At 36.4% G+C, this 22,080-nt stretch overlaps 1 protein-coding gene across 15 annotated transcripts in view; it reads right to left on the bottom strand.

Moving 5' to 3' along the window:
* Positions 1 to 22,080, bottom strand: part of Numb (NUMB endocytic adaptor protein) — a 148,664-nt gene that overhangs the window by 104,400 nt on the left and 22,184 nt on the right. For 10 of the 15 annotated variants that reach the window (XM_033766670.1, XM_033766673.1, XM_033766671.1 and 7 more), the window contains exon 2: positions 3,868 to 3,979. The exons of 3 other annotated variants lie outside the window; for them this stretch is intronic. The gene's annotated coding sequence lies outside the window, so the exon portion shown is untranslated. Of the gene's footprint in view, positions 1 to 3,867; positions 3,980 to 7,638; positions 7,680 to 12,598; positions 12,636 to 22,080 lie in introns of those variants that run through there. 2 more of the 15 variants (XM_010645433.1, XM_010645436.3) reach the window with 2 other exon arrangements.

Here is a 22,080-nt window from a genome sequence, read left to right on the forward strand (position 1 = left end):
AGTGAATTTCATAGTAGGGATTACCTAAACTCTTTGAACACTGATTCCTTATTTGCAAAATGATAATGATTACAGAAACGGTATCACAGAGTTGTGGTAAATACACAAGATGCTAAAAATACAAGGACAGTCTCTCAAGAAATTCCTCATACAAGACTAATCAAAAATTTATCATTACACAAAGCAACCAGCACACTCATAATCCCAGCATGAGGATCACAATTCCAAGCCAGCCTGGGCTACATAGCAAGTTCAAGGCCAGAATGGACTATACAGCCTCCAATTCCATCATCATAGCAGGCACAATGGCATGTGCCTATAGTGCTAGCTACTCAGGAGGTGGAAGCGGGGGGGGGGCTTGCACCCAGGAGTTCAAGGCCAGCCTGGGCAACACAGTGATACCTTTTGTTTAAAAACATACAAAAAAGTACCATTTTAATAATCTAGTGCAAAGGCAGTTTTAACAACATTTATTTAAAACACTGTAAAACTCAGATGTGCCTTTCTCCACTAGTCTCTAAGCGGCTTCAGGTCAGATTCAAGTTTGGTCCATTTTATATTCCTAACACTTAGTCAATGTCTAAAAAATTTCATGCATCAACAGTTTATTAGAATAAGGACTGAAGGAATTAATGAATGGCCTTTCTCTTTTTATAGTAAACTTACAGTAGCTGAAAGTTAAAATATCAGGATTTTTATTCAAAACTAAATTTTAGTGTGTATAAGTGGCCACACAATATATTATAATCTGTTCAAAAATATTTTATTGATACATTTTAGATATACAAAACAGTTACATTGTCATTGGGATCTTGTACTTTTACATGACATATCTTGGTTCTTATTTTTTCCCCATTCCCATAGCCTCCCTGCCCTGCTCCATCCTTCCCTATTTATAAAGACTGTGTTTCCATTTTTTTCCTTTTCTCTTTTTTCTCTTCCCTTTTTTACCTTTCCCCTACCCTCCCACTTCCCTTACACCTTTAGACCTTTTCTTCCTATTACAAAATATCAATTATATATTTTGACCCTTTGTTACACTTTTAGTTTATCACACCAGAGAAACTATATGGTATTTACACATGTGTGACTTATTAATTTCACTTAAGAGTATGTCCTCAATGTGCATCCACTTAGCTATAAATGTCTCTAGTTTCTTTTCTTTATGGCTGAGTAGTACTCCATTTTATTTAAAAAACACACATTCGATCGCTGGTACATCACACACACACACACACACACACACACACACACACTTTCTTTATCCAGTCTCCAGTTGATGGGCAATTGGGCTGTTTCCAAGTTTTAGCTATTACAACCATGTACAAAGCATATATCACTGCAGTATGATTCTTTTAATTTAGGGGGGAAGATACCCAGCAGAGGATAGTTGAGTCAATTGGGACTTCCAATCCTAGTTGTTTAAGGTATCTCCATATTGATTTCCACAGTGGTTGCACCAATCTGCACTCTCACCAATAATGAAAAAGGGTTCCTTTCTCCACACAACCCCACCAACATTTATTACTGGTTGATTTCTTGATAGCAGCCATTCTTTCTGGGGTGAGGTGGAATCTCAGTGTTGTTTTCATCTGCATCTCTCAAATAACCAGTGATGTTGAACACTTTTTCATATATTTATTTGCTGCTTTTACTTCTTTGACTGAGAAATGTCTGTTCATTTCAGATGCCCATTTCTGAATTGGATTTTTGTATTTGGGGGGCCTAATTCTTTTTTTTAGTTCTTTATATATTCTAGATAATAGACCTTTGTCTGAGAAACAGCTGGTAAAAATTTTTTCCCACATCGTAGGTTGTCTCTTAGCACTGTTGGTAGTTTCTATTGTAGTGCAGAAGCTTTTCAAAAAGATGAGATCCCAGTTGTTGATTCTTTGTGCTAGTTCCCATGCTATTGCGTATTTGTTCATAAAATGTTTTCCTATGCCAATGTCTTCAAGAGTTCTACCTAGCTTATCTTCCAACAAGTTTAGTGTTTGTTTTAATATTTAGATCTTTAATCCACTTTGATTTTAGTTTAGTGCATGGTGAAAGATAGGGGTCTAGTTTTAATCTTTGGCAAGTTGAAATACAGTTTTTCCAATGCCATTTATGAAAGAGGCTATCTTTCCTAAAGTGAGGATGGTTGGCTCCTTTGTCAAAGAATATATTATAATCTGAATGTGCATATTCCTGTTTTAAAAAGCCAAAAATTCACCATAGAAATGCAACAATGCTGCTCCTGAATAAGACTAGCAGCAACTAACATTTTCTGCAGTTATTATCTGCCAAAAACTCTTCTAAGAATTTTGTGTAGATTATCTCAATTAATCCTGACAACGACTCTTACAAGGACTACTGTATTACTATTCTCTATTTACAACTAGGAAAACTAAGACACAGAGAAGCCAAGTACTTCCCAAGACCACAAAAACTACTAAACAGTGGAGCTGAGATTAAAAAATAATAATAATTATAAATCAAGTTACCTTATGCTAAAATAAAGTACCCAAGATTTTTTTCACTGTTATTATGTGTGCTAAACACAAATATATAATATATATTCCTTGACCTCAAACATCTTTCAACATTGTGATATAGTCACACCCTAACTCAGGGGCAAAACACTTCCCTAGCACAAGAGGCTCAGGTTAAATTCCTATCAAAGGGGGGAAAAGTCACAGAGTATGTAGGAAAAGTTTATATGGTCTTAAATAAAAATTAGTTAAAAATAGAAGCATTAACAACTTGTTTTGCACAGCCATCTACTTTCATATGACCTTTGGGGAAAAAAAAAAAGAGTACAAACAGCTGGATTTCATTTCCAATAGATGCTCTAACAAAACAACTTCAGATGTAATTTGTAAAATATATTTTTAGCCAACAATGTGTTTCAGTTCATTGGTTCACTGGCCTGCTTCTTGAACAAACTATAATATTTCTGATGTCTGACTTTCAATTTTAACAGTTGTGTTATATCAGAGAACTAATCATTAACAAAAACAGAAGTAACAAGATGTAGCAAGTGTTTTTCAGGTATAAAAAAACTAGAGAAAACACCTGACATCTATTTAACCAAATATAGTCAATATAATTAAAGCAACATTTAAAGTTCTTAAAATTACATTTCACAATCCTCTAGGAGTGCATTTCACATCTTTCTGCCTCCATAACAGCGCAATAAACAAAGTCTCCTTACTGTCTTGTAACTCATTTCAAAGAAACCAATATTCCAGCGACACCGGTCAAGAAGACGTAAATTATGAGTGCTAATTACTCAGAATCTTATGATTAGAGCAGGCTAGGTATTATATTAAGGAAATATTAAAACTGTTTCTAAAATAGTACCAAAAAGAAAAAAATTGAACTACAAAAAACACAATTGGAAACATTAGCACTGTGAATTCATAGAACCCAACTAAATAAATGGCTGCTGGCTCAAAAATCTGGCTTGCCAAATTTTCCCCTGTGGATAAATGTTCAATATCCACTATAACATTTTATACCACCTCCAAGATTTAAGAGTCTTTTACTAATTCTATGAAGATAAGGGAGTAATACCCAGATTATTTACACTCCATGTAGTTGCCACTGAGGGAGCAACTCAGAGAAGAGCAACTCTAGCACAATATTTAAGCTTTATTCAGACTGGGAAGCAAAGACTATTGACATACTCTCCACACAGAATATACTCATCAAAGAACACTTGTTTAAAAAAGAAGAAGAAAACACACTAATTTTTATTTTCTTACTAGAATCACTATGCAAATTACAGTAAATACAGTGGGAAAAACATTGCTAATTGCAAAATAAGTCATCCTAGTCAATACTTAACTCTTATAAATTTTAATTATCTAACTAGATACTTACTTTTATTATACCTGAAGATCCTTTTCTCTTCCCCTCCAAGATTCAGCATTTCAGCCCCAGTACCTTTTCAAAGGTTTCAGCCCCATTCACCATCCAACTTCAATTGTGTATGCTATTCAAAAAATAGGTGATTACTTTTCTTAATATCCCTTCTTAACATATGAACATTAACAGATCTTATCATTTTATTTCACCAAGGCCAAATGTGAGCTGCAGCTCATATTTCCAAGTCTGTGTTGCTGGCTCCAAACAACTCTTCTCAAAATTGCACAAGGATATGCTTATTTTTTCTGAATTATGTACTAAATCATTCCTGCTACTCAAAGTGTGGTTTATAAACCAATACTATCAGCAACACTTGTTAACTTATTAGAAATGCAGAACTTCATGTCCTACCCTAGACCTGCTTGAATGAGAATCAACACTAACAAATGCTGAGACTATTCATATACACAGGAAATTTTGAGAAAGCTATCTAGTTTACTCATCAGAGTCTCTCCCTATGTGTTAGTTACTTTTCTCTCATTGCTGAGACAAAATACCCGGCACCCAAAGTTGGAGGGTTTATTTGGCTTACATTTCACAGAGGTTTAAGTCTATATAATCGGCTGGCTCCATAGCAGAGTGGTTGGCAGATAGGCATCACAGAGGAGAAACAACATGGCATGCACAAGGTAGCAGAGGTAACAAGAGAATTTAACAGCATCTTTCTGTCCCTTTTATTGTATTCAGACTACTGGATGGTGCCAAACTAATCACTCGTGTAGTGGCTTAGTAATCACATGCCCTTAATCCCACCATCACACATTCCAGATTCAGCTATCTTTAAGAAAGTTGAACTCGGGCTAGGGATTTAGCACAGTGGTACCATGCCTGCCTCGCAAGTGCAAGGTCCTGAGTTCAATCCCTGGTACACCCCCCCTCCTCCACAAAAGTAAGAAAGTCCCGCCTCATCTGTATGAGGCCTTGGGGAGACGTCTACAAACTGTAACAGTCTGCTTTATAGTTCATTTCCTATCTGGCATATAAGGAATCAAATTATTTTTCTTTTGAGTATATTAAAACCCACAAAAATAAAGCAAAGGATCTTTAAATAAAGGCACAGTGGCACATGCCTTTATTCCTAACACTGGACAGGCTGAAGTATGACAATCTCAAGTTTGAGGCCAGCCTAGGCAACACAGTGAGTTCGAGGCCAGCCTGGACTATACAGCAAGAAGCTATCTCAAAAAAGTTTCTTCATAGGGCCGGGGGTTTAGCTCAGTGGTTCCGCTGCCTACCTCGCAAGCACAAGGAACTGAGTTCTATCCCCGGTACCAAAAAAAAACAAAAAACAAAAAAAGAAAACAAAACGTTTCTTCATGACTTTCTTTCCAAACAAGATCATAAACTCCCCAGAACCCAAGAATTTCATTTTATCCTCAAAACTAAAACAGTAATAGGTAAAAATATTTATAGAGAGAACAAAATAGATACCAGATGATCCCTTGAAGTCCTCCAACTCTTAAATCTTTGGCTGTTACATTTACTATGCAAGCAAAATTCTAACTCAATTTATAAAATTAAAAATATGCTACTTTAAATGACAGGGTCAAGATCATAAGTCAGACTATTAAGTTCATAAGGCTAACATAGTATTTCAATATTGTATCGGATCAAATGACAATAATATTTCTTCCATATATATGTACTGTCATCCAAGTAGCTAATAAACTCAAATCCAGAAGAGGTGTATTCTGGGAGCTGAAGGAAACACAAAGTGTGCCCTCTCTACCAGAAAGAATCTGTACATGAAGATTATAAGGTATGATTCACTGTTCAAAACCACAACAAGGAAATGCTTTCTCAATTCTTATGTCAAACTGAAATAGGTAAAAGAAACAAAAGGAAAAGAACTGTATGGCAAAAGCACTAGAGACCAGATATAGCAACAGAATACAGAAGGGAAAAATATTACAAGCAAGAATATGATTTAGACTATAAAAGGCAAAGGTGGCTAACACCAATTAAAGTAACATCTACTTCAGGAACCTCTAAGATCAATTATGCAAGAAATTGTTAAAACAAGCAAATTTATTCTTCCATCTACCATATCTCACATATCTAAATTAATAAAGAATATCCCTAATCCTTAAAAATGAATAAAAAGCAAACTAAGTTCAATACATTTTGTTGTCTAAGTTTTCGTCTAGAAGAAATTTCAATCCCTATGAAGATTTTCAGTTTTAAAAATTGGTTAAAGTCTTGGTTCATTATTTATCTTCCATACCACATTTCTCCTGTCTGCTTCGAATAATGATCAGTCTGAAACTCTGATGTAATCAGTTATGTGGAGTTATTCTAGGGGTTGAGAAGGATAGTGCTGGGGACTGAACCCAGGGCTTCTGCACTGCTTTATGTCCTCATCCCTTTATTTTTAATTTCAAAAAAGGTTCTCTAAGTTGCCTAGGCTGTGCTTAAACCTGTGATCCTCCTGCCTCAGCCTCCCCCAGAATACCAACATTGTAGATATGCACCATCACACCTAGCTGGAGACCCACACACACATACTAGGTACCAGGGATTGAACTCAGGCCCTTGCGCTTGTCAGGCAGGTTTGGTGCCATTGAGCTAAATCCCAGGCTCCTGGCTGGAGATTTTTCATATCTAAAAAATTTTTCTAGAACTATAATTTTATGAAGGAAAACAATGTTGAATCAGGGTGGAGGCATGATTATCAGAATAAGGATTCAAAGTAAAAAAAAAAATCACAAAAAAAGATTTATATATTTAATTATAAAAATATAGAAGTCTACACTGCAAAAGACATTATGAAGAAACTTAGAGATAAATGACAAGTTGGGAAAACATTTAAAATATAAGACAAAGATTTAATACCCTTTCATGTATAAGTAGTTTTACAAAACAAATTTTTTAAAGGCAGCAAGACACGCACACACAACTGACAAAAGAAAGAAAACCATGTGCATAAGATGTTCAATTTCATTAGGAATAACCAAAGAGATAAGTAAATATCCTATCAAACTGACAAATACTAGAAAGGTCAATACTGCCTAGAATTGTACAAGGTACAGGAAATCTGACACTCTTTTTCACTATACCAATAATCATTTACCAATACACAAGCTATCAGAAAAATAATCACACTTCAAAATATGCTCATCCTTTGACCCAATTTTTAGAAAATTTAAACTTAACTACGAATGAAAATAACATAACATATAGAAGGTATTCAAAAATACTTGATAAGTCATAGTTTTACAATAGCAAAAATTGTCAGCAATGAGTATGTTATAAAATAAACCATGGAATACCCATACAATGAAATCCTATAGGTCATTTAATACTATGAGGCGATCTACAATCACTGATTTAAAATACACCTACAGACTAGAAATGTAGGTCAGTGGTAGAGTGCTTGCTTAGCATGTGCAAGACCTCAGCCACCCCATCCCCCAATTTTTAAAGGCACTTTATGGGGCTGGGAGTGGGACACAAACAGTAATCCCAGCAACTCCAGAGGCTAAGGTAGGAGTACTGCAAGTACAAGGCCAGCCTGGGCAACTTAATGAGAGCTACTTTAAACTAAAACATCAAAAGGGTGGTAGAGCACTCCTGGGTGAAATCCCACGTACCACCATCACCACCACAAAAAAGAAAGAAAGAAAAGCAGCTAAGGCCTGCAGCAGGATGGCTTGAGCCCAGGAGTTTGAGGCCAGTCTGGGCAACACAGCAAGAACATATCTCTTAAAATAAATAAATAACATATACCTATAAGGTTAGGTTGCTACTCAGTGGTAGTGTGTGCTTAGCACCCACAATGTTCCAAGTTCAATTTCCAGCAGTAAGTAAATAAAATACACCTATGATATGAAAAAACAGAAAAGTATCTCAAAACTTTAAAAAAGCAAACATAATGACAGACCATATGATGCAGCAAAACCCCACTTCTGGGTATATACCCCTCTCCCAAAACAAATTGAAAACAGGGACTCAAACAGATTTATACACACCAACGATCACAACAACACTCACAAGTAGCCAAAAGATGAAAACAACCCAAGTATCCATCAATAGATAAAATATAGTACATATACACAATTCAATATCATTTAGCCTTTAAAATGAAATTCTGACATGCTCCAAATGGATTAACTTTAATTATACTAAATGAAATCAGATATAAAGGACAAACATGTGATACCATGTATGTGAGATACCCAGAGTAGTCAAAATCAGAGATAGAAAGAAGAATGGTGTTTGCCCGGGCTGAGAAGAGAGGGGAATGGAAAGTTATCACTTAATGGGTACAAAGTTTCAGTGACAATGGTTTCATAACAACGTAAATGTAGTGACTGTATACTACAAATGATTTAAATGGTAGCATCTGTATTATGGATTTTTTTTCTTTTTGGGGGGGTACCAGGGATTGAACTCGGGTCTTTGAGCTTGCAAGGCAGGCGGTGGCACCACTGAGCTAAATCCCTGGGCCTGTATTATGGATAGTTTACTGCAAGAAAAAAAAAAAAAAGAAGAAAAGAAAAAGAAGAAACCATATCATAATTTCTAGGCTGGACTGGACATTGTGATTATTGTTATTATATTATTTTGGTACCAGGGATTGAACTTGGGACTTTGCACTTGTGAAGCAGGCAGCAGAACCACCAAGGTAAATCCCCGGCCCTGTTTGTTTATTTTTGGTACCAGGGATTGAACTGTCCTTGCACTTGTAAATTAGGTGGCAGCACCACTGAGCTAAATCCCCAATCCATGTTTATTATTTTTGAATCCTGTATTAATACAAAATGAGGGTTTAAAAAAAAAACACTACCTTGATCACACCTGTTCTTAGTCCCTTATTTAGCACCTCTATACAAATCAACGATATCTATAAAGTACAAATATTCTCTGAAGTTCAAAGAGAATTTTTAGACACTTTATTAAATACTGAACTACATTTAAAACATGTCATTTCTTTGCCTAAATTAACAATTAAGAATAAAGCCAAATATGCCACAGTAAGCTTTTTCAGTGGCTGCTCTCATCCTGCAGAGTGCACTTATTTTCCTACTTTAATTGGCCCACACTCACTGAGCAGAGCATATTTCTTTTCCTACCTTTAAAAAATGTAAAACCTTGTTATCAACTCTTTGTTCAGGACAATGAGAACCTGGAAAGAATCTCTAGAAGGAGTCTACAGCACCCCAGAACTCCATAACATTTTTGGCAATGCCAGTCAGGAGGCCCCATATACACCATGGGAATCACCCTGCAGATCTCAGCAACCCTGACATTAAAAATCAGGAACAGTTTGACCCTAACAAACTGAACAAACAACAACTTGTCTTCTGTTGCAATACTGTTTGGATCCAGTATAAACTAAGAAATGGTGAGAGATAGGAACAAAATCGCAGTCTAAATTATCATACTATTCTTCAGTTAGATCTTATTTTTTCCTCCAGTACCGGGGATTTGAACTGAGGAACTTGCACTTGTGATGCAGGCACAGTGCCACTGAGCTAAATTCCCAGCCCCAGTTAGATCTTTTTTGCAAAAAGCAAGAACAATAGTGTGAAACTCATTATGTTCAGGCTTTTATGGCTTTTCACCTCTAGAAAGGCCCAAGAATGATGGTATTTAAAGAGGCTCATAAGGAAGAGGAAAATTGATATTGTTGATGATCCTATCCCCACCTGTCTCTCAGGGGAATATGGGTTTCTTCTGTCTGTCTAATGGAAACAACCACCCCTTATTACCCCTAATCCACTACAGCTTAAATAGGTACCTGTTTTGGGATTCCTGTTTTTAATTAGATCTATAATGTGGGTAATTTTTCTAGACCCATGACTATCGGGCTCTTGGTAGTCTAATATTCATCTTTGCTATGTTTTCTCCTCCAAAGGCAGTGAGAAAATCTCTAATTGCTAGTACACCTTTCAAGACAGACCAAGAAATATTCTGCCCCATTCCTCATATTCAGATTCTGCATCCTTAATCTAATAGTAAAGTTTATCCATTCAAGGCTTCAGATGGTGATCCAGACTATAGCCCATGACTAACAAACTTACCAAGCTTTAACTGCTATTGAACAGACAACTGAACAGTTCTTGACATATAGACACTAATTCCTTTCTCATTGCCGACAGATTTTTTTAACCTAAACAGTGATCCACATATCCCAAGGTAGGTGAAAAGAACATAATCCCCAACAGATAGGGGCCTACAACCCTTTTCAACCAGAAATAGCTATATGAAAGACAGAATTTCACACCCTCAGCAACCCACACAGAGTTATGGGGATTTACGTAGTGGGGAAATCAGGCTGGGGATTAGAATGTGACCAGCTGGCTGGACGACCTGTCAATCACAGAGATCCATGAGCCCAAGCCCTGCACTTGGTCTGGGACCAATCAGAAAATGCAAACTTCGACGGGGATTTAGCTCAGTGGATCCATGCTTGCTTGCCTTGCAAGCACAAGATGGGAGGGGAGGAGAGGAAGAAAGGGGAGGGGAGGGGAGGGGAGGGGAGGAAATCTTCAATTTTTCTGGCATTAGATCAAGCAGGTTTTTGATAGGACAGCTTAGATCTGATGCCAGCCTGAGAAATGGGAGACACAAAAGATAGCCACCATTAACCTTGTTGCCACTGTAAGCTCTTTCAATGGTCTACTCTCACCCTGCACAGTAGTTTTCCTACTTTAATTGTTTTGTACTCACTCCACAGAGCATATTTCTCTTCCTACCTTTAACATGTTCAGGACAGAGCTCTAGTTCATGCCTCACTATGGTGGCTCTAAACTACCAGTGATATATGTATGACTGTCCAAATCAGGCAGCATAGGAAGTACCATTGGGTGATACAAGCCATCTAATGGGACATTCATTTATGTATCACCACTGGGACAAACAGTCATACATGTACCACTGGTGGTTCAAGCTGTCAAGAACGTGTCAATAAATATAAAACGTTGCTACCTTTGCACTTGAGTTGACCAATTCTTTGTTCAGGACAACAATAACCTGGAAAAAATCTCCGGACAGAGTCCACAGCACTCCCAGAACCCTGGTAACACCATCAGCATCCACAGGTTGGCTGATACTACAGCATCCTGACCTCTGGTGGGGGCACTGCTCCACCAGCCCACTTCATCCCAGATGTAGGATGGTCTTTTTCTCTTAAGTCTCTGAAGAACAGCAGAGTCTTTGATCAGCACTTTGCTGAGGATTTCAGCAAAGAAGGGCCCACTCTACAGAGGAAAATTAAGAACCACTGTCTAGACCCAGACCAGGGCTGGCCTCTACCTTTCACTCCCACCCAAATCCACTCCCAGAGATAAAAGTAGGGTTTCTCCTAATACCCTGCTCAAGAATCTGTTCCCATGGATTAAATGTGGAAGTGACATTGAGACAGATTTTTTTTCTTATTGAGTTTATTGGTACATTTTAGGTATACAGGACGTTTGCATGACAGGTCTTAGTTCTCATTTTTTCTCCTTATACACTGAGATACATTAAGAAAACAGCAGAATAGGGTTTATGACAGAGTTGTGAAGGACTTCCCAAGGTGATACAGAAGGACAGCCATTAAAGAAAAAAGGGGGGGGGAGTTGATCAGAACAAAATACTTCATTTTGACAAAAGATAACAGAAGTAGCACAAAATATAAAGAGATCCATGGAAACTGTCTGTAACCACTTATCAAAGAAAGAATCTGAATTCATCATACACAACAGACAGACAACTCAAAGAGAAAAAAATGGACAATAACAGGAAGCGTACAGAGGATCCTGACGGCAACTCACTAGAGCAGATGTCCAACAACAGGCTGCCTGGGATCAGTAGCTACTCCTGCCCTCCTAAAGTGGGTTAATCCTGCTAGAGTTTACACTCCACAGGGATACACCTAGAAACAACTGCATCCCTCTCCACCATACCAGCCTCCTCCATGCTTACCTCTGTGTCACCCTGCAGAGTGCAGGACCAGCATAGAGGGGTTCTTCAGCCTTCATTGTAATCTGTGACCCATTAAAAGTCAATGCGTCTCTTCCTCTACTCTCCCTTTTCAACAACATATGAAATGTGTCCCTCTCCTCCCCCATCCTCCTCCTCTTATCTGAGGACCAGGTGCCCTGCAGGACCAGGTGTACTGTAACATCAAGGTGGTACCATGATGCCTCCAGCACTGGCTGCTGATCTGTATCTTATTTAGGAAGGAGGCCCTCAAAACATGAGGAAAAGGTTTCCAAAAAAATTCCATGCTTGTGAACCAGTGGAAAATACTCAACTGTACACCACCCAAGCAGTCCCTACTACCAGACCCTTTGCCATTTTTTACAGGCCAGCCTGTCCGTTCATCCCCCTTCAGCCCCTCCCCTCAAACTGCAGTCCTTCCCTTCTCTCCTGAATTAAAAGCCTTGCCCACATTCTCATGAAAAAAGGAAAAAGAATAAAGTCAAATAAATTGTTGTGTAGATTCTCTCTGCTTCAGTTGCCATGCCAATTTTCTTTTCTTCTTCAGAAAAAATGTCAAGCTATCTAGTAGGAGATGAAGAATGAAGAACTCAAGTAAAAGGATGTATCTGAATGCACATAGTGGAAAGTCATCTGAAAACTGGAAGAAAAAAACATTGAGATCTGAGCCCTAGATAGCAAAGTTTATGATCAAAATAAGTAAAAGGAGGATCTAAGTCTGACATCAAAATAAATGTCAGCCAGGCGTGGTGGCGCATACCTGTAATCCCAGCACTCGGGAGGCTGAGGCAGGAGGATCACTGTGAGTTCGAGATCAGCCTGGGCTACACAGTGAGTTTCAGGTCAGACTCAACTACACAGTGAGACCCTGTGTCAAAAAACAAAACAAACAAACAAAAAAAAATGAATAAAATAAAATAAAATAAATGTCAAGAATTGATAATGCTATCCTATCCCTCGAGAATGATAGGACTGAAGCATAACCCAAAACTCTTAAGGCACAGTTAAGAGAATTTGCTCCATCAAGGAAAGAGGGTACCAGGCTGGGGATGTAGCTCAATGGTGTAGCACCTACCTGGCAAGTGTAAGGCCCCGAGTTCGATTCCAGTACCAAAAAAAGGGTTCTTAAGAGCTGTAGTCAAATTTAGTCCTAGCCTAAACATTATTGAGCTCAAAATCACATACATCCAGGTGTGGAAACAGTGCTGTAGCTTATCCAGGTACTTATATCTGATGAGATGCTATCTTCTGACACAATCATAAGGCAGAAATCACATCAGGTATCTTCAATTGTGAAATCACAGGTCACAGTTAGTACTTATGGAGGAGACGGCAGGGTAAGATGGAAAAACAAATAGCATATCGCATGTATAAGGGTGACTATTGATTCACATTTTCCTTTTAACTCTGTGGATAAGGGAAATAACACCATCAAAATATTTAAGGTTCACTATTGTAGAAAAACTCCTGTACATGTGCACCTGAAGGCATAAAAACCAGAATGTTTATAATAGCAACAAAGTGGGGAAAAAACCCAAATATCTATCTTTTAGAGAATGACTAAATTATGGTATAAGTAGTACCACCTCTGAGAAAGCAAACCATGGTTACATAACTCAATACAAATGAATCTTAAAAACAATGTTAATTAAAGCAAAACAAGAATATAAATACATATGAGGGAGAGTGATTCCATCACATAATTTAGAAAACAGTAAACCAATTTTAAAAGAAAATAAATAAACCACATATGATAAATAAAGCCAAAACAAAATTCCAAATAGTTTTTACCTCTAGTGAGACAACTGAATGAAAATCAGGAGAAATACTGTATTACTCTATTTCTTAAGCTTGGTGGTGGGTTCATGGGCATTGATTGGCTTTATTATATGATTTATTGCTTAAATATACAGTGCTATATTTTTGTCTATCAAATAGTTCACAACAAGGAGAGAAACAGGAACAAAAGGGGATTGAAGAAAGAAAGCAGGAAAGAGGACAGGAACCTACAATGTAGGTCATCACAGACCTCTTATCTCTCCCTAAAAAGGCAACATGAACTTCCATGTAAATGTAGGTTGCATCCTGAAACTCTACTAAGTTTTGACTTTTTTTTTTAAGGGAATAAAGCTGAAATGAAGTGCAAGTAAATAACCAATCTATTCTCAGTTTTAAAAAATTAATATAGGGTGTGTTGGTGCACATGTGGTCTGAGCTGCTTAGAAGACTGAAGCAGGAATCTTGCGAGTTCTAGACCAGCTAGGGCAGCATAGCAAGAACCCACCTCAAAATTAACTAATTAATTAATACCTCATGTAATATAAGAGAAATAAAAGGAAAGTAATTTAATAAAAATAATATTTTGAATATATAATGCAGCTCTATATAATGGAGTATGCCTATAATCCCAGTATTCTGGGAGACTGAGGCAGAAAGACTACAAGTTTGATCATAGCCTGGGAAACTTAGTGAGATCCTATCTCAAAATAAAAATTATAAAGGGATGGAAGGTAGCTCAGTGTAAAGGCTCTGAATTCAATTCCCAGTACCAAACACACACACATAGTAAATGCTTGGGTATAATCATCCTAGCATTCACATTAAGGAAATAGATACTTGTAGCTGTATACAAAACCACCAAGAATGTGACTGCTAGAAATGTAGACTGATATGAATGACTTAATAGGATTTTCCAAACAGCAAACAACTCTTAGTAAAGTTCTGAATAAAACGAAGTACAATGTCTTTGATTTACTAAGTAGTTGTATTCTTAAAAAATTAACTATTAAAACCATGAAAAAAACCTTTATGTTTAAATGTAAAACAGAATTTCTATCAGTATCAGATAACTATAAACAGCTTTTTTACCCTTTAAAAAAGGCCTATGAAATGTTTGAAAAGTCCTACAGAATTGTATCATATCTTGTAGGGCATCTGGCATTCTGGCTTTTTCCTGCTCACTGACTACTCAGCTGCACCCAACCTGCCCTCATCACTGTGGGGGGAAAAAAGTACCTTCAAAGATCTAAGCACCTCATTGTTGCAGTACTGTCCCTATTAACAGCTACATCCTTCAACCAAAATTAGGTTCCAATGTGGTCTTTCAAATTGCCCTTGTTTTCATGACACTATGAAGCTCAATGTCACCATGAAGTCTAACCTATTTCTAACTTTGGCAAAAGGAGAATTGTAATACAGTGAAGAAATGCATTATTAGAGAAATATAAAGGCAGATAAAAACCTGAGGATACTGACCTAAGGGAAAAGTAATATATCCATACAAAGGTGGCAGCCTTACCTATTCACCGGCAACCTTTCAAGATTGTTACTTTGCTAAAATACAAACATTCAAATTAAAAAACATGGTTACACTCAGTATGTTATAGTTCACACAGGATTTTTATTAATTTTAATTTTACTAGCAAGCGTATGAGACAAGATATTATTTGTATAAGAAAAATCTGAGGTCAAAGTCATAGAGACAGATGACACAAACAGAATTTCAAGCCCTCTCAATTCAAATCTCATGTTTCCATCAGACTACATTCCTTCACAAAAACCCAGTTTGGCAACACAGAAAACTTGTACTATACAATGGAAATGTTAATGGAAAAAAATCAATATGAAGCCTCTTAATCTATTTTGATATGAGTGATGGTTCTAGTTGTACTATATATATATACGTATATATATACATATATACGTATATATATATACATATATATATATACGTATATATGTATATATATACGTATATATATATATCAGTTATTTCTCAAAATAAGAGTTTTTAAAGCTAATACTTTAAGGGTCATATCTCATACTGAAAAAGAAAATTAACAGAAAAGTAAAATTTTAGAACTATGAAATAAAGTACCCAATCACTTTCTAATACCTGAAAGATTCAGGATCTAATGAATCTTCTATTTAATCAACATTTCTAAATCTCCATTATAGATTTTTTTTTTTTTTTTTTTTTTTTTTTTTTTTTTGGTTTTTTTGAGACAGGGTCTCACTATGTAGTTGAGACGACTGACCTGAAACTCACTGTGTAGTTCTGGCTGGTCTCGAACTCACAGTGATCCTCCTGTCTCAGCCTCCCAAGCACTGGAATTACAGGTGTGCACCACCACGCCCGGCTCCATCATAGATTTTTGACAGAGTTAAATTCCTATTAAAAACCTTTCAGGTATTGGGGGGGTCTAAACCATTAAGAATCTTATAAAATTTCAGCTTAACTAAAACAACTCTCACCTAGATTACTCCTCTCAGAAACCTTTATATGAAATTCATCTTTAAGAATAAGTACATGATAGGATGGCATACTGAATCAGTTTTTATTCATAACTAGTAAACTTCAAATTCTAAACAGTATTATGCCAAGCCTTTTTATTCTTCTTTTTTTTTTTTTAATCCCCGGCAGAGGCAAGCACTTTACCACTGAACTACGTCCCCAGCCCTTTTAAAAATTCTGAGACAAAGTCATGCTAAGTTGCCTAGTCTGGCCTTGAACTTATTATCCCCTTGTGTGCCACTGTGCCCAGCTATGCCATGCATCTTACTTGATAAAATATTCCTATGGTTCCAAGTATGTATATGCACACAAGCAGTTTAAAATAGTAAGACAAAAATAAAACCAAGAGCATACTCAGGGCTTGATGTAAGAGGAAAAGGGAAGTAGTTTGCCCTATTATTTTGCAAGCACAATCTTAGATACATCTCTAAAGGGCAGAATTATACTCAGCCCTTCCTAAAAATGTTAGTAGACAATAGTCTAAAAAATTCAAACGCCAAATCTAGAAAATAAGAGAAAGTAACTTAATTTATATACCTGATATTTAAAGAAAAACTTTTAAAAATGTAATGCTTCTAAATTCATGGATAAAGTCAGACTAGAATGAAGGCATTAGGAGTTAAAATATACAAATATATTTCTCATGATCTAAACACACCAACTGTGCCATAATACATTTTCTCTTTTCTTTTTGTTACTCTTTCCCCCAGGGGAACTTTGCCTGACCCAGAATTCTGGTTGTCTAAGCCAACATCTCGATCCCAAATACTACTTTATATTCTTCTCTCCTTCATACACACTTATATACCTTTCTCCTGGCTTAAAATTTACTCCATTACAACTTCCATAATGATGTTTTTTCTTTTTTCTTTTTGCCTGGGACCAGGGATCAAACTCAGGACTTAGCATGGTGCTGCTGAGCTAAATCCCCAGCCCCCCATAATGATGTTTTTATGACATCAATAGATACTACATTGACTTCAATGGTCAGCAGCTAATGGAAAGAATATGCAGTAGAGCTTAAAAGAGTGTCAATTACCTATTTCTAAAAACACTACTATAAATACAAATAAGTATTCCAAAACTGTTATAGAAAATAAAATGCAATTGTTCATGTAAAACCTCCAATTCAAGGCTGCTAGGGAATAGGTTAAAATTAGATTTAAAACATCCCACTCAAATGTACCAAACAGTCCATAATTCCCCGATATATTTTTGAATACAGGTTGACAAGTATTTGGGGGTCACTAAATAGCAGTCTAACCATAGAACCCACAAAAAATTATAGGGCTCAACTTGAAAATATAATAGTCACCACAAACATACTACTTATTATAGGCTGGCTTCTTAAGAATTTATATATGTGCCTATGAGTATAACTTCACAACATTAAGAGAGATTATAATTTTAGTGATGAAAAACTATTGATTTGAAAGATTAAAGAACTTCCAGTCAAGATAGCATAGTAAATTCATGCAAATTAAAATTCAATCTATAAATGTATCAGGTAAATAATGCATAGCTAGCTAAAAAAAAAATATTTCAAGCAATTATAGGGAATATAAACACAAAGTGGTTATTGTGGCTGAAGCCACAGGCTTCTTTCTGGTGTACAACCATGCAGTATCAGTTAAGTTTGGCCACCTTGGGGAAAAGGAACTGAAAATGCTCTATATAAGATAGGGAACGTGTTAGAGCTAGGGCTGGCATAGGGCTCCCCTACTTATAAAGATAGGCTGAAAACAACTTGCCAACTCTGCCTGGGCCTATACCTTTTAAGCAGTAACTCCCAGAAAGGTTGCAGGACACAGACACCTGATAGCTCTCTAATTATATCTGCAAATATCTACAGTATCATCAATATCTCAGGGATAGGAACTCTAAGGCTGATTCCAGAATTAAGGTCCAGGAGCAACTATAAAACTGCAGTACAAGTAGGACTGAACCCAGAAGACAGTGAAAATTAGCTGAGTCTTAAGAATAGAAAGCAACAAAAGCGGCTGTTATATTCTGGATGACATTCCATTCTCGTTTCTGGAATGCATGGCTCTTAAAGATGGTTTTCAATGTTCTCTGACAACCCTCAATATTATAAGTCATCATTTTAAGACAACCAAAAAAATCTAACACATTGGCCTCTACCTGCCCAATAAACCAGCAATCATAGTCCCCAAAAACTTTTTAAATTCAATAAAATTGTAAAACACTCTTTTTAACTGATAGCATTTGAAACCCATAAAAAATAAGCATCCCTCTAGATAAAGAAAAGTATCTTTAGAATTGAATCTGTTGACTACGTCTGTATAAACTTAAGTGATATGGGATCCCTCAAATTTAGCGCTTCTATTATCAACCAGACACAGGACTTTCCTATTATTAGGAAGGGAGTGGTTTCCAGTTTTAGGATGACACAATTGAAAAGTTCTGTAAAGGAATTAAAAATAGACTTTGGAGAAAATACTTTGAAATTAAAAGTAAAATTTTAGTAAAATAAGTGTCAAATTATTGTCCCACAATTTCAATTCTAGTCCTATCTCTGCTGTTAACTAGCAGTAGGATTTCACTAATTTAGCCAGGGTTCGGGTTCTTTATCTGTAAAAGAAGGACATTTTATTGTGTCTCTTGGACCCTCTAAACCTAACACTGTAATATTCTTTTAAAAATGACAGGCATGTTTGCTAAGTGTAAAGTTATTCTGTGTTCACATGTTTTCAAGAGCTTTAAAGAACTTTATCAGTTCTAATGATGCCTACCCACCACTTTTTGCCCCCAAAAGTCACATAAGAAGAAACTAAAACCCAACAAAATATTTTGAGATGTTTCTGAGAAATTCTCAAAGTATTTTTAAATACAGCAATATAAGCTAGAACTTTGAGATAGAATTTATACAATTAAAATTCACTTTTTAATGTACACGTCTTAATTTGAAAAAAAAGTTATCTAACAACCACCAAAATCAAGATATAGAATAGATAAAAAATTTATCTTGCTGTTTGTGGTCAGACCCCACCCTTCAGTCCCTATAATGTTGCCTGTTCTAAAATATCATAAAAATAGAATCATATATGGCCTTTGAGTCTGGCTTCTTTCATTTAACATAATGCTATTAACATTCACCCATGTTGCTGCAAACAGAGCCAAACAGTGTTCATTATGTGGCTGTACCAAAGCTTATCAATTTACCAATTGAGCATTTGGGTTGTTTCCAGTTCCAATAGCATAAAAGGTTTTGGGTGACTATAAATTATTACTTCACTTGGGTGAATATCTTGGAGTAGAACTGCTGGATCATGACAAGTGTATGTCTGTGTATGAGAACTTACCAAATCTTTTCAAAGAGGAGTGCCAACAAATGAATCAGGTTTTTAAAATTGTTTTAAGGAAAAACAAGCTTAGACTTTATGTCACAAATTTCCCAGAAAGATGCTAAATATATCCAGATATGTATCAGAGGAAATTATTTTCCTGTGTTCTATTTAAAGAAAGTAAAAGTTAACAAAGGAAGCTGTTGATAAATATTAGTATTTATTAAATAGACAAAAATTTTGTAATAAATCTAAAATATGTTCATGTTTAAAATACACTCAGGGCCTAGAAGGTGGGTTTAAATTGTCTATTTAGAATGGTAGCTTCCAAGTGTTTTAAGTCTGTACAATTAAAATATTTTGTTCATTTTATAGTATATGAGAAAGAAGCAAAGAAAAGAAATAACTGTGCCCTCAGAAATAATTTAGTTCTGAACAAGACCAACTCATGAAAACCTTCACTTTCTCCCTCTCAGTTTTCTGGTTTCACTTCCCTTGTTCTCCAACTCCGATTTCACAGTTTATCAGTATAATCATTCCTCTCACTCAGTGTCACCCATGTCTCTCTCCTTCACATTCTCCTAACTGCAGCCAACCTCCCCAATGATTTCAATAGAGCAGTGAAATACTGGGGAAAAGTTACACATCGAGGAAGATTGGTTACTGTCATAATATCAACCTCAAATACAACAATGCTACTCTATAAACTCCCTGTTTTTCTTTAACTCAAATATTCAAACACTTTTTAACTTAAGACACTTTAATTCATTAAGAAAATAGTAGGGATGGGGATGCAGTTCAGTGATAAAGCATCTGCTTAGCATGTGAAAGGCCCAGGGTTTGATCTAACCACAACAAAATAAAAATTCCTTTTTGTTTTGTAACTGGGATTGAATAGGGGACTTTGCACTTGCGAGGCAGGAACCACTGAGCTAAATCCCCCACCCATAAAAATTCCTTTTCATATCATCAATCTTTCCTCCTCCATAGGACCATTCCCTTTATCATGTAAAAAACATGTATCATCATTTCCTGTATTTATATATTTTTAAATAACTCATCAAACCAAGTATGGGAGCATATGCCTATAATCTCTAAAACTGTGGGAGGCTGAAGCAAGAGAATTCCAAGTTCAATCCCAGCCTGAGAAATTTAGCAAGACCCTGTCTCAAAATTAATATTAAACATGAGCCAAAATGAAACTCTCCTTATTTAAAAAAAATTAAATTTTAAAAAAGGGCTAGAGACGTAACTCAGTGCAAAGGCCCTGGGTTCAATTTCAGCACCATGTAAAAAAAAATCATTCTCCATTTTTCACTTATGTTTTACCTCCTTCTCTGGTTTTCTGCTCCTCTTTATAGCCATATGTCTCAAAAAAGTATCAGTGCTCAAACAGATGTGGTGGTGCATACCTATAATACCAGCACTCAGGAGACTACGGCAGGACAATCACATAAGACCAGCTTGGGCTAATATCAAATTTAAGGCTAGTCTAGACTGTATAAGGAGAACTTGTCTCAAAAAAATAAAAAGAAAGAAGCAAGCCTGCCTCATTTCTCCTAGTTCTAATTCTTCATCTTCCATTCACTCTGCCTCAAGTTAATCCAACTCTACAAGTTCACTAAAACTGGTCCTTATGCTCATTTGAACAGATGACACACTTAAGGAATAATGAAGAGAGTGTAAGGAGAGACTATTCACAAAGATGTGAGTGAGCAGGGGATGGAAAGAACCAAACAGGGAAGATATGTATCCAGAAATTAGCAATCAAGAAGCTACTAGGCAAACATGGGATGCACACTTGTACTTGCAGCACTCTAGGAAGATAAAGCAGGAGGATCACAGGCTTGAGCCAAGGCAGAGCAACTTAACAAGACTTTGTCTCAAACTTTTAAAAAATTAAAAGGGTAAGGTATGTAACTCAGTATACAGACCCTGAGTTCAATCCCCAGAACTTGGGTAGGGGTGGGGGTATTACCTTCCCTAAATTCAAAGGTACAGGGGGTACAGGGGCTCTCTGAAGCCTGAGGTTATCATAATCAGCTAGCCAACCTGATCTTTAAAAAATGTAAATGTAAAGCATATTTAGGTCATGCCCTGCTAGCTTCAATGCTATCCCATTACATTTTTCTTTTTTTTGGCACTCCATATTCTTAGTTAATTTACGCTCCCTAAGATTGTTTTATCCCATTACATCTTGAATAAAATCTAAATTCTTTTCAGGGCACTGCATGTTTTGGAATCTTTACATCTCCCTAACCTCAATTTAAAGTTATTCTAGTCGGGGAATGTGGTTCAGTGGTCAGGTGCTTGCCTAGCTGTGTGAGACACTGGGTTTGATCCCCAGCACCACAAAAACCAGTTATTTAAAAAAAAAAAAAAAAAAAAAAAAAGAGCCAGGTGTGTTGGTACAACTATAATCCCAGCTACTCAAAAGCTAAGGAAGTATTCCAGGTTCAAGGTCAACCTGAGCAACTTAGCAAGGTCCTAACTCAATCTATTTTCAAATTTATTTTATTTTACTTTATCTTTCTCAGTATTGGAGATTGAACTCAGAACCTTGTGCTTGTGGGGCATGAACCACTGAGCTACACCTTGGCCCTCAATCTATTGTTTTTCTAAAAAGGGCTGGAAATGGAAACA

This window comes from Fukomys damarensis, unplaced genomic scaffold (genome assembly GCF_012274545.1).
Source record: "Fukomys damarensis isolate Sample0158 unplaced genomic scaffold, DMR_v1.0_HiC HiC_scaffold_21, whole genome shotgun sequence".
NCBI lineage: Eukaryota > Metazoa > Chordata > Mammalia > Rodentia > Bathyergidae > Fukomys > Fukomys damarensis.